Raw genomic sequence first — 11,593 nt, forward strand, 5'->3', positions numbered from 1 at the left:
ATTGTAAAAAAGATTTATTCAAATTGTTTTGGTTTTATTTTATTTTATATATTTTGATTTTGATTTTTTTCTCCTCCATCTTCTCCCAAAACCTCCCCATCTATCAATCCAATTTCATTCTTTCTCTTTCTCTTTCCATCCCTCTGCCCCCCCATCTCTCTCCACCTACCTCTCTGTCTCTATCTCTACCTCTCTCACATGGTGTCTGTTTTAGCCAACTATTCCTGGCCATAGGGTCTGTCCTGAAGTGATTGATAAAGCTATTGGAGAAAGCTGGTATTCCCTCATCTTCGAGGTATCAATCGCAAATAGCTTCTTGGTTAGGGGTGGGACTTTGTGTCTACCTCCCCTTCTCAGTGCTGGAATTTTGTCTGGTTTGAACCTGCGGAGGTCTTGTATATGCTGTCACGGTCTGTAAGTCTGTGTGTGTACCAGTCCTGTTGTGTCTGGAAGAATCTCTTTCCTGAGAGTCAGCCACCACCCCTGATGATCGATGATAGAAAATAGATCTTATGATCTATTTTCCTCCTCTTGTTCTGTTCTGTCCTTTTCCCCACCCTTTTCTGGGGCTTTGACTCTTAGTTATCACAAGGCCCTCTGCAGACAGAACAGTGACATTCAGAATCAGAAGCCACTTCTCATCTCTATGACTCATATATGACACTGGGGAAATCATTTAAATATTCACCGCTTAGTGTCTCTCCCTAAACGGTCCAGCAGGATTCCTGCCCTATGCTGAATAGTCAGCATATCAGGGGGAAATCCCTTTGATCCCCTAAACTTGAGTGTGATACTAACTATAACCATCGTGTCTCTCTGGGTCAGACTCTACTGTGCCAGTTGAGAAAGTTACCCCTGAAGCAAGGAGTGCAGCCCTGTCCCTCACCTACCTGCAGGCTCCTGGCCTGCTTTTGGTGCTAAAAATGGGTGAGAGAGTAGAGAGAGAAAGGGGGTCCCAGGATTGGAGACTCCAAATGGACAAATGCTTCCTGCATAGGTGGACATGGTGGGTGCAGGGCATGAGTTAATGTTAGTAGGATGTGACTGTGTGACTAGGAGTATTCTCTGTGTGGGTCATGGCTATGTGTGATTATGACCGTGTGTTTTCTTTATGGGACACTGCTGTGCATGCAGTTAGGTGCATTCTTTGTGTGTGACAAGGCTGTGTGTGTGAGAGAGACTAGGTGTGTTCTTTGTGCACATACAAAGTTACTGTGTAGATTAGGCTTGTGTGTGATGTGGATGGTTATATGATGAGATTTTGTGTGAGACATTACTGTAGGTAATCAACACATGTGTGTAAGTACATGTGTGTGAACATGTGTGTCCTCTCTTTGTGTGTTTATTCAAACAAACATCCAGGCATAGATTCCTTCTGTCTGCCAAACTGTCTCACATACACAGTAGGTTCCTTAGTGGCAGAGATGATTTTATTGTCATTGTTATAAACTTCTTGGAGCCCGCTTCATTCCTACACGTTACTCTCACTTCTCTGGAAAGAGCAGAGACACAATCCCAGGAGCCAAGTTTAACCAAGAATTCCTCTCACTTCTTCTTTAGGGAGTAAAAGAACATTAAAGGGCCCTTGAGGGAGAAGGCAGGACTTAATCGCCAGGAGCACGTGCCTTCTCCAGTGGGAACCCTGTTGGGGCATTCACTCCTATTACTAGTTGTCCAAAGCCCTTGTGTGCCACTGAGAGAGCCACATTCAACTGGTATGTGTATGCACGTGAGCAGTGTTCATGGAACAAGTGAAGTTGAAAACAAAGGGCTCCTTTGGAAGTTTCATAAATAACGCAGAAATAATGGGCTCCAAGGAGCCACCATTTCACTTAATAAAAATGGTAAAAACTAAAATGTGGTTGGTTTTTATTTTTTGTTATTATTTTTGTTAAAATGTTTTCTTTATAGGTTGTGAGTTTCTGATGCAGCAGCATAGCTTTGCCATGATCTCATCGTCCTGTATAATTGAACACAGTCCATCTGAAATGGCAGCTTTTTGTTTTGAAACGAAAGCTTTGAGAGCAAAGCCAAGCTTGGGTTCTTGTGGGGGAGCAGCTGCTGGGTCCAGCTCAGGGACAGAGCCGCTTTTGTGAGCTTGGCTAGATGGGTTCCAGTTTGAGAACGTGATGTGTGTGGGGTGTGTGTGTGTGTGTGTGTGTGTGTGTGTGTGTGTGTGTGTGTGTTGTCATGTGGGTATACATGCACACAAATTCATTCATGCAGACATAGAACTGCATTGTTTGTTGTTCCTTGCGTGCTGTCCACCTTGATTATTAAGACAGTGTATCTCGGTGGCCTGGAATCTGTTGAGTTGGCTATCCTGGCTGGCCAGGAATCCCTAGAGATCTGCCTGTCTCTGCCTTCCCAGTACTGGGATTCTTAGGGCATGCTATCACGGTCAAGTTCATTTACATGCTGCTGGGGATCCAACTCTGATCTTTAATGTTTGTAAGACAAACAACTTACTGAGTGAGCTATGGCCCCAGCCTTACAACTGGGCCTTATACCACCTTCCTATGCTGTTTCTACCCAATGCTGGAGAGTCTCCACAAATGAGAGTGGATAGCCATGGACCCATTCCCACATGTCTTACGTGATTTGCCAATGCATCTCTGTCTCTGCCCCACTTTCTTTGGACTGAGACTCCCAGACAATATCTGTGCATTGGGGGCCTATCTCTATGACTCTCCTCGTTGCCATGGTAAGATGCTCTGCAAAGGCAATTTAAGGAAGAAAGTTTTTGTTTTGGCTAACAGCTTGAGGGTTCAAGACGTCATCATGGTGGGGAAAACTCACCTTCCACTTCATGAGGCAGAAGCATGGGGCCGCTGGTCACATGACTTCTGTTGCCAGAAAGCAGATAGAGACGCATGCTGGGGTCCTGCTTGTTTCTTCTTGTTTACTCACTCCAGGACCCCAGCCCATGGAGCAGTGGAGCACACATTTCAGAGGCAGGGTCTTCCCATTTTAATTAACATCATCTAGAAAAGTTCTTTACAGACTGGCCCAGGGGCCAGTCCTTTTGATGATTCTAGATCAACATTGACCATCACAGATGTCCCATGTGAAAGACTTTCCAGGATTTTTCATCATCATCTGGTTTGAGACGCAGACTTGAGAGGAACTGGCCTGAGTTCTCAGGTCAAACAACCTGCCTGTTGCCCTAGCCTGTGGCCATGAGTTTGTGAATCCAAGGCTAACATTCACTTCAAACTCACTTTTCAGCTACACCAAAGGCCTGAATATGAGGGTGAGAGGTGAGTTGCTAACCTACTACAAACATTGCTTTCAAACTTAACTCTCAAAATCTGGGTTTTAGGGATGCAGGTGAGGCTGAAACCTCACAGTAAAAAACAAAACAAAACATTGTTTCAGAGCCAATTTAGCATGGGAATAAGCAAGAGCATGCAAGTTGACCTCTGTGGTAAGAGGTCAGACATTGGACTTTGGGACTCTCTTGTTTTGATGCTTGGTCCCGTCATTTGCCAACTTTTCTGCCTTCACCCTCTGCCCCACTGTGGCTCATCTGTTATGCCAGGATGATGTTGTCTCTCCTGCATGGCTTGGCAGTGTGATTAAAAGGTTATAACCTCCATATAGACTTAGGACAGCATCTCAAGTGATGACACTCATCCAATCATTCTTACCCCCTGACTATACTGGCCTGAAGGATTCTAAATATCTAAAGGCTGGGGAGTATCCTGCATAGCTCAGAGTACTGAACCTGTCGGTCATGTAAGCAACATGGGTTAAACTTAGCCTTCCTAAGACCATCTCAGAGTAGGAATCGCTTGACGATATGCGAACCCGTGAGGTGTTTAGAGCCTTCTTTGTTGGGTTTTGTCTTTCTTGGTATTAATTCTGTCTCTTTTGACTTTCTATACTGCAGGTTCCCTGGCTACTCTCTGTGATCCTCACCTCTAAACCCTCCATTTTGTCCACTACTGGCTCATGTTCTTACTGCACTTTCTGTGCATTCCCCAACTCAGTCCTGCTTACTTTCATGCCTCTGTGTCATTGAATTTGTTTTCACAGAGCCTAATGGCCACCAAATGGCCAAACTTGAACAATGACTTCCTTCCCCTTTTACTTTATGTCGTCTGTATAAATTTGCAATAGATCACAAGCTCCACGCGGGGAACAACTTTGTCTCACTGTTAAATTCCTTGTGCTTGGACAGTCTTGTCACATTGTACATACTCAGCAGGCACGTGTTACAGCGCTAAATTTGTGTCACCTACCTCCTTGACATCTCATTTTTAAAAAAATATTCCAGCTGTAACCACTAAAGCACTATTGTGCTGGGTGGTTTTAGATGGTGACTGGCCTCAACCTAGAGTGGGGTATGGTCTTGATGGTTAATTGACCCAGCCAGTCGTGGTAACACTACTCCCTAGGCAGGAGCTCCTGAACAGTATAAGAACAAAGCAAGCTGGATGAGCCAAGCAGGCCTCATGGGTGCATTTGTTTCTTTGTCCTTGGGTATGACGTGACTAGCTGAGTGCCTGCCTTGACTTTCCCTCCTGGATGGACTTCAGCCTAAAGTTGTAAGCTGAATAAACCCTTTTTTCCTTAAGCTGCTCTTGGTCAAATTATTTTATTACAGGAATGGAAGTAAAATTTAAACAACTGCATTCTTTACTTCTGGAAATTATTATTTTTTTACTTTTCCCCATCTTTTTTGTTACATGTTGGTACTGTAGAATTGAAGTCTCAGTCTTTTCTCTCACAAGTTGTCAGGGGTACATTTCACAACGTAGAAGTCACCTTACCTTGCCTATATCTATGCAGACTATTTCCTGTCTTCATTCTAGTCAAGTTCATCTTCACACCTTTAGACAATTTAGTCAATTAATCACTGAGTGCCTTGACATTTCCTTGGCATTTAAGAAAGTATCCAAAGTGAAACTATGGTGGGTTTTTTTTTTTGTGAGACCTTTGCATTGAGAATGTGAAATTAAAATATATGTAATTAGTTGGATGCCCAAATAGTGTTATCACAAATGTTAATTTGGAGGGCACTTCATGTGTGTGTTTATGCTGATGATAAATGAGCCTCACAATGATAAAAAATGATTTTGTTCAGAAATGAAACAAGTTGAGCATGTGATATGTCTACTTACAAAAGAACCACATTCTCTAAATAACTGGTATGATGTCATCTGATGGTAATGAGGCCAGAGTTAGTCAGAGCTCAGAAACTGTCTTTATTGTCCTCAAATCACAAACCAACATGAAATTGTTTGGTGATGATTTATTCTTGAGTCTCAGGGTAAAAATGCCTAAAACAAAGACTAGCCACTCTTATTCTTTTCAGGGGAGCAACTGATATCCTATTGCTAGCTTGAAATCTACCATTTAACCTCAGAGTCTCCTTGGTTCTCTGGGGTACAGTAGAACCCAAGACTTTTGCAGTTGCAAATGGCAACTCTTGTGCACTCGATGGAGTCTAAAGTGGGACCCAAAGAAGAAGTCTCTTTTGGTGTTGTATCTTGCTGGATTGTTCTGGTCTTTGTGTGCCATAGGAGACAGAAACAATGAAGTCCTACCCATTGTTCCTGTGTGACTTTCTCCTTTGTGCCTCCTTTTCTTTCCTTTTAGACTAAATCTTTACTTCCTGCCTGGTTCACTGTAAGTGATTACTGAATAGTATCACTGAGGGCACTGTCATGATCTGTCCTCAACCCATCTTCATGTCACTTAGAGTGTGACCCATTGAGAGACAGCTCTAGATTCATCACTCTCCTCTTTGCCATCCTACAGCTACTCTTCTGGCCAGACTGCCAAGTTCTCATGGTGTTCTCGGGTCAGAGAAGAGTCGGCCTCTGTATCTTCATTAGTGCCACCTCTTGTGCCTGACCCTCCCCATAATCATGGCCAGTAGTCCCTGCACTTGACCAAGGATCAGATTCTTGAAGGTGTGTCCAACCTTTCATCATTGTGACACTCTGTGGCCATCTACAATGTTCACAGCTGAGAACTATGCAATGACATCATATAAAACAAAGCTTATAGTTGTCTAATTAAGTCTATGATTCTGTGGGCTGGTGAGATGGCTCAGAAGTTAAGAACAGTTGCTGCTCTGCCATGGCATCTGAGTTTGATTCCCAGCACCTATATCAGGGAGCTCACAAGCCTGGATCTCCAGCACCAGGGAGATCTGACCCCATTGATCTCCATAGACACCTGAAGTCACATACACATCATCCACGCACATATATACATACTTTTCCTTTTAATTTATGATTTTGTGCTATGTTGGTCCACAGATTAGACACACTTGAAAAGCGATTGAAAACACAGTCTCATATGATCCTTGCATGGACCTAAAGTGAGCCAGGCATGATGGTACACACCTGTAATCCCAGCTATGGGAAAGCTGAGGCAGGCATATGTAGGTTGATGCCATTATGCAGGTGAGGGCTGGCAAAAATTAGATCAAGGCCATGATTGGACAGTAAAAGAATAAGGCGGGGACTAAGTTTTTATAGGGAAGGAGAGAAGGAAAAGGAAGGAGAGTCAAAATGGAGACTGAGGATGACCCAGATCCAGGTGGTCCTGAATTGCCAAGGTAGCTGGGATGGATTTCTCTAGGCAAATTTATCTTAGCCAGGTGGGAGGTTTTTATCCTTATCAATTGTTGTAAGTTTATTGTGTGGATGTATTGTACATTGAGTATTTAACATATAAATCTGGTTGTTGGGTTACAGTTTGTTGAGTCTTGATATTACTGGGTAGCAGGGACCCAGCTGGCCAGGGTTGGCCAGGGCTAGCCAGGGTGACTAGCAATGGGAGTGGAGAGACTGCTGTGATCAGAAGATAGCTAGGCTAGAGTGGCATGTCTCTTTGAAGCCAGCTGCCACTGAGATAAATTAAGGTTAGTTTTATATGGCCCTACAGTGCCAGAATTAACACCAGGGAGTGACTGCCTGGATTCAAGAGTACCAGGGGCCCATCGTGGAGCGCTGACACATTTGTGCCCCTTTTCTAATACTACCACAACAGGCATATCCAGGGCCAGCCTGGCAACTTAGTGAGAAAGGATTGTATGTTCCATGCTGCAGCGTATAGATCTGGGTTCAGTCTACAGCAATGAAATGATAGAATAACTTGCCTACCCGATAGATTTGTAAAAGCAAATATCAGAATATTTGAGCAACTTGTTCAAAGACACTCAATAGCAAGGGGGACATGTTAGAGTTTGAGCTTGGGTGTACCTAATAACAAAGGTGGTACCACTTCCAAATGATTGGAATCATCTTGACGGTCCTCTCATCTCTTACTGCTTCTGAGCTTTAGCCTGTACTGTTCCCTTTGCTCCTTATCCCTGTCTGTGGTCCACTTATACTCCTTCTCTGATACGTGAATGGGTGGATCTGATGTACCTCTGAGGCTTTTCTTCTGTCAATGGTTCAGTTCTCTCCTAACAGGCAGCATTCTACGTGGTGGAGTTAGGACTATTTCTCTCTCTTTGCTTCCTACTGAGATCAGAATGGTCCGTGCTCTTGGCAGTAGGCCTGTCTTAAGGGAGATGATTGATAATCATTCATTCCTTCTGGTGGTCAACATGGAATTTTTAAATAAGACTGGAAAATGACTTGTTCTTATGGATTCTACCCTCTGGTGTGGGGAAAGAATCCTGTGTGCACATTAGACCCTTCCTCCGTCCTCATTACTGTAACCCTGCTCATGGGGTGGGATGCTGGGAGTGGTGGTGGTTCGTTTTATACTCTTACAAACAGATGTTAACTTCCGTGGCAGCCATCTGCTCCCTGACATTGCCACCCCAAGGTATACATCCTATCGGTAGGGCACAGTGGCTTATATTTCCTTGTTTGCTTACCAACCCTGTAAACTCCTCTGCATTGAGCACCTATCTTCTGAATGCTGGGATTTTTCCCTCCTCAGTCATCTCCACCAGCCTGCCACACATCAGATGTTTATAGCAAAAATTGTCTAAGCTTGCCAATGACAGATTGGATGCAGGGCTAGAGAGCTCCAACATGTTCTTCTAGGATAGAAAGACTTGTTTAAGCCACGACGTCCTTGATATTCAATTTGCTTATCTGTGAGATGAACAGAGTAGACCATTCTGACATTGATGGTGGTATACATTTCTGTCTCCAAGAATCTCATGAAAACTCTTCAACGGATACAAAAGGTCTACTCGCTCATTTGGCAATTGTTTATTGAACTGCATTCCCGGTGTTATCATGCTGGGAAGAAAGCAGCAGGAAAAACAGCCTTGAATCTCACCAGGCTTCCACTTCTGCTTTGGCTGAGGGAGGGGAGGTCATTGGAAAGATGAATATCAGCTGTGTTAGAGGTGAGAACAGCAGAGGCTGACAGCTGGGCTCGAGCATGTAAGGGATGCCCGTGAAAACGGACGGGGATTCCCTTACATAAGATGAACCAGGCTGTCTTCTCCACACGCCCCACCCTGTAATAGCAGCCTGCGCTTGTCCAAAGACAGAAGGAACAGTCCTGTGTAGCCCTTGTGAGAGCCTAACGTGACAGCAGAGCTCTTAAGGAAGTGAGCACTGTCACGGGCGGCAGCTACTCCAGGATCTTGCAGTTGAGGGTCACATGCCCTGCCATGCATCTCACACCCTTCTTCAGCATCAGCAGATTCAAACCTAGATCTAGGGAAATCCATATTTCATTCCCAAGAGGATAGAATTGGATCGGCTAATATCCCAGTGGCATCTTCAACCCATGTCACAATCTGTTGAGTCCAGGGGAAGGAGATATTTTCGTGACACAAAATCCTCTCCTTGGAAATATGTTTTCTTTCTTGCCAAACATCACATGATCAGTGGTTTATGGGTGCCAAATATCAACATGAAAACCTGGAAGGAATGTGTCCCCTGCCTCCTGCAGCTGAGGATGCCTCTGGACCATCCTCTGTCGTAATCCTCCTTCATCCACCACATTGCTGAGGTGGAGTCTGCCGTGGGAAAGTCACTAATGGACTTGGACATTCTTATTTTTACTTCAGGGTTTTTTTTTTCAGAGAAAGTATTATAATTAGTTTTAACTGTCAGCTTGACACAATCAAGACAACCCCTCATCAAAATACTCATAAGCCATTCTTTGAAGGGACTCTCCATGAGATCGTGTCTTGCTCATGTGAGCCATGGTAATTGACGTAGGAAGATTTGCCCACTGTAAGTGATGCCATTCCTTAGGCAGTGGGATTCCCGAGCTATATGAGTGGATAAAGAGGCCGAAGACAAGCCTGCATGCATGAATTTATTGCTGCCTTCTGACTGTGCGTGGAATGTAATCAGCTGCTTCAAGTTCTTCGTGCTGTGACTTTTCTGCTATGATCGATGCAATGTGGAATTTTAAGCCAAATACACCCTTTCCCCGCTAATTTCCCTTTGTCAGTTTTTTTTTAAATCATAGTAACAGACAAATGAGTGAAGATAGAGTCCAAGATGAAATAGAACTTCTTGTCAAATTTATTTTCGCTTTGCCTTCTCTTTGGTCTACATGGAGTTTCTCAGCCATTCAAAATAGTGGTGAGGATGTTAGAGTCACCTTTAATTTGGTGAAGCTGACCAACAAAACTTGCCTTCCAATCGCTCAGCAGTGCAGTAATAGAGGTCAGTTTTGACAGCTCCCAGGTGTGTTCGTCCTGTGACCCTACACTGAAACTCCAAATAAAATGAGGTAAAAGGAAACTGTATCAGGAAGAATCGAAGAGCCCCGTGTGTCTTATGCATTGCAAAGGAAGGCTGTTTGAACAGCCCAGCCCTGTGAGCTTGGGATCACACTTACATCTCTGGCTGCTTCCACTGAGGAGAAGCTGCAAGCTCAGCATCCTGCTCATCACTATGTAAAGGGCAACGGTTACAGAAGGAGGCATTTTCCCCATTCACTTACCATTGAAATGTTTCAGGCACGTGTGTGTGTGTGTGTGTGTGTGTGTGTGTGTGTGTTTTCTGTCCAGAACAAATGAGTGAGTGGCCTTCTCACTTTGCAACATCCTAACACAAACTCCTACCTTTGTGATTTTCTACCTTAGCTTACCATCACCATTATAAAATACCATAGAAAAGGAATTTGAAGAGGGTGAAAAGTTTATTTTATGCCACAGTTTAGCTCAAGACTTTGATTTTGGACCTGCAGTGAGGTGAGGCTGAGATACTCACTATCTAATATACTAATGGAGGAGACTGCTTACCTCTTGGTGACCAGAAAAGGAGGGGGGGAAGGAGGGAGGGAGGGAGGGAGGGAGGGAGGGAGGGAGGGAGAGAGAGAGAGAGAGAGAGAGAGAGAGAGAGAGAGAGAGAGAGAGAGAGAGAGATATCTCCTATGGGTTAGGGAACCAAACCTTTAGTACAATGGCCTTTGGGAGAACACTAAGATCAAAACTCTAGTAATGTTTATAGTTTATTTCTGTTTGAGCCCAAGAATGGAGCAGGTGAAGTTAAATCAACTGACAACCACTTTATTTCCCAGTGGTATCTGGGGAAGAGAAGGGGACAGGGAGAGGCAATTGAAAGTTCTGCATTAAAATTGTGGGGAGACATAAATACTGATTAGTCTGTTGGGTGGCAGGTCACATATTGAGTGTGTCACAAGCTCTATGTTTTATTCTTGTCAAAATTCTCTTAGGTAGGTAAGTTATCACCCCATCCCACAGATGAGAAAACAGGCAGAAAAATGATTAAATAACTCACTCAAAGTCAAGTACTTACTGAGTAGAGAGCAGTGAAGGAACCTGGCTGGCTCCAGTGCTTAACCTCTGTGTCTCACCATCGCTGTGAATGGTTCCTGTAGACCTCAGGATGGCTGGCTTGCGGCCCAATTCAGTTCTTCTGCAGATCTCGGGAGCTTAATTATTCCCTGGGCAAACTACATTGGAGAGAGACGGCAAGAGATAGCAGTAGGCTACAGGACAGATTAAGACTATCTTTTCCAAAAGCAATAGAATATTTAGTTTTAGGTTCTATTTGGATATATATAAGTGTGTGCCCGTGTGTGTGTGTGTGTGTGTGTGTGTGTGTGTGTGTGTGTGTGTGTGTGTGTGTGTCCAAGTGTTTGGATGCACATATATGTGCATGCATATAAAAGATCACCTCAAGTTCATACCTCAAGTGCGTTCCACTTTGCTTTTTTGGGACAAAAATCTCTCAATGGCCTGGAGTTTTCTGTTTCAGGTAGTCGGGCTGGTCAGCAAGCCCTGGGCATCTGCATGTCTGCCTCCCCAGTCTGGGATTAAAAGTGTGTGGCACCATGCTCGGCTTTGTACATGAGTATAGAAACTCCGACTCAGATCCATACACATGTACACATGTATAAAAAAACACTTGCTGACTGAGTAACTTCGTGTGTGTGTGTGTGTGTGTGTGTGTGTGTGTGTGTGTGTGTGTTATGTCGTAGGATGGCATTATTCACATAATAGAAATTTCATTAGCTCTTGTCTTTAGATATACTACGTGATGGTGGTGGCTAGAAGAGGATTCCTTTGGTCATTGGCTCCTAGTGTCATCCCAAGGTAACCAGGAGTGTGGACAGGATCTTGGGAGTTGGAAGTGGCTCCACTTGGGAGTCTCCTCTGGCTTCATTCAACAAGACAATG

The sequence above is a fragment of the Rattus norvegicus genome, chromosome 13 (genome assembly GCF_036323735.1).
Source record: "Rattus norvegicus strain BN/NHsdMcwi chromosome 13, GRCr8, whole genome shotgun sequence".
NCBI lineage: Eukaryota > Metazoa > Chordata > Mammalia > Rodentia > Muridae > Rattus > Rattus norvegicus.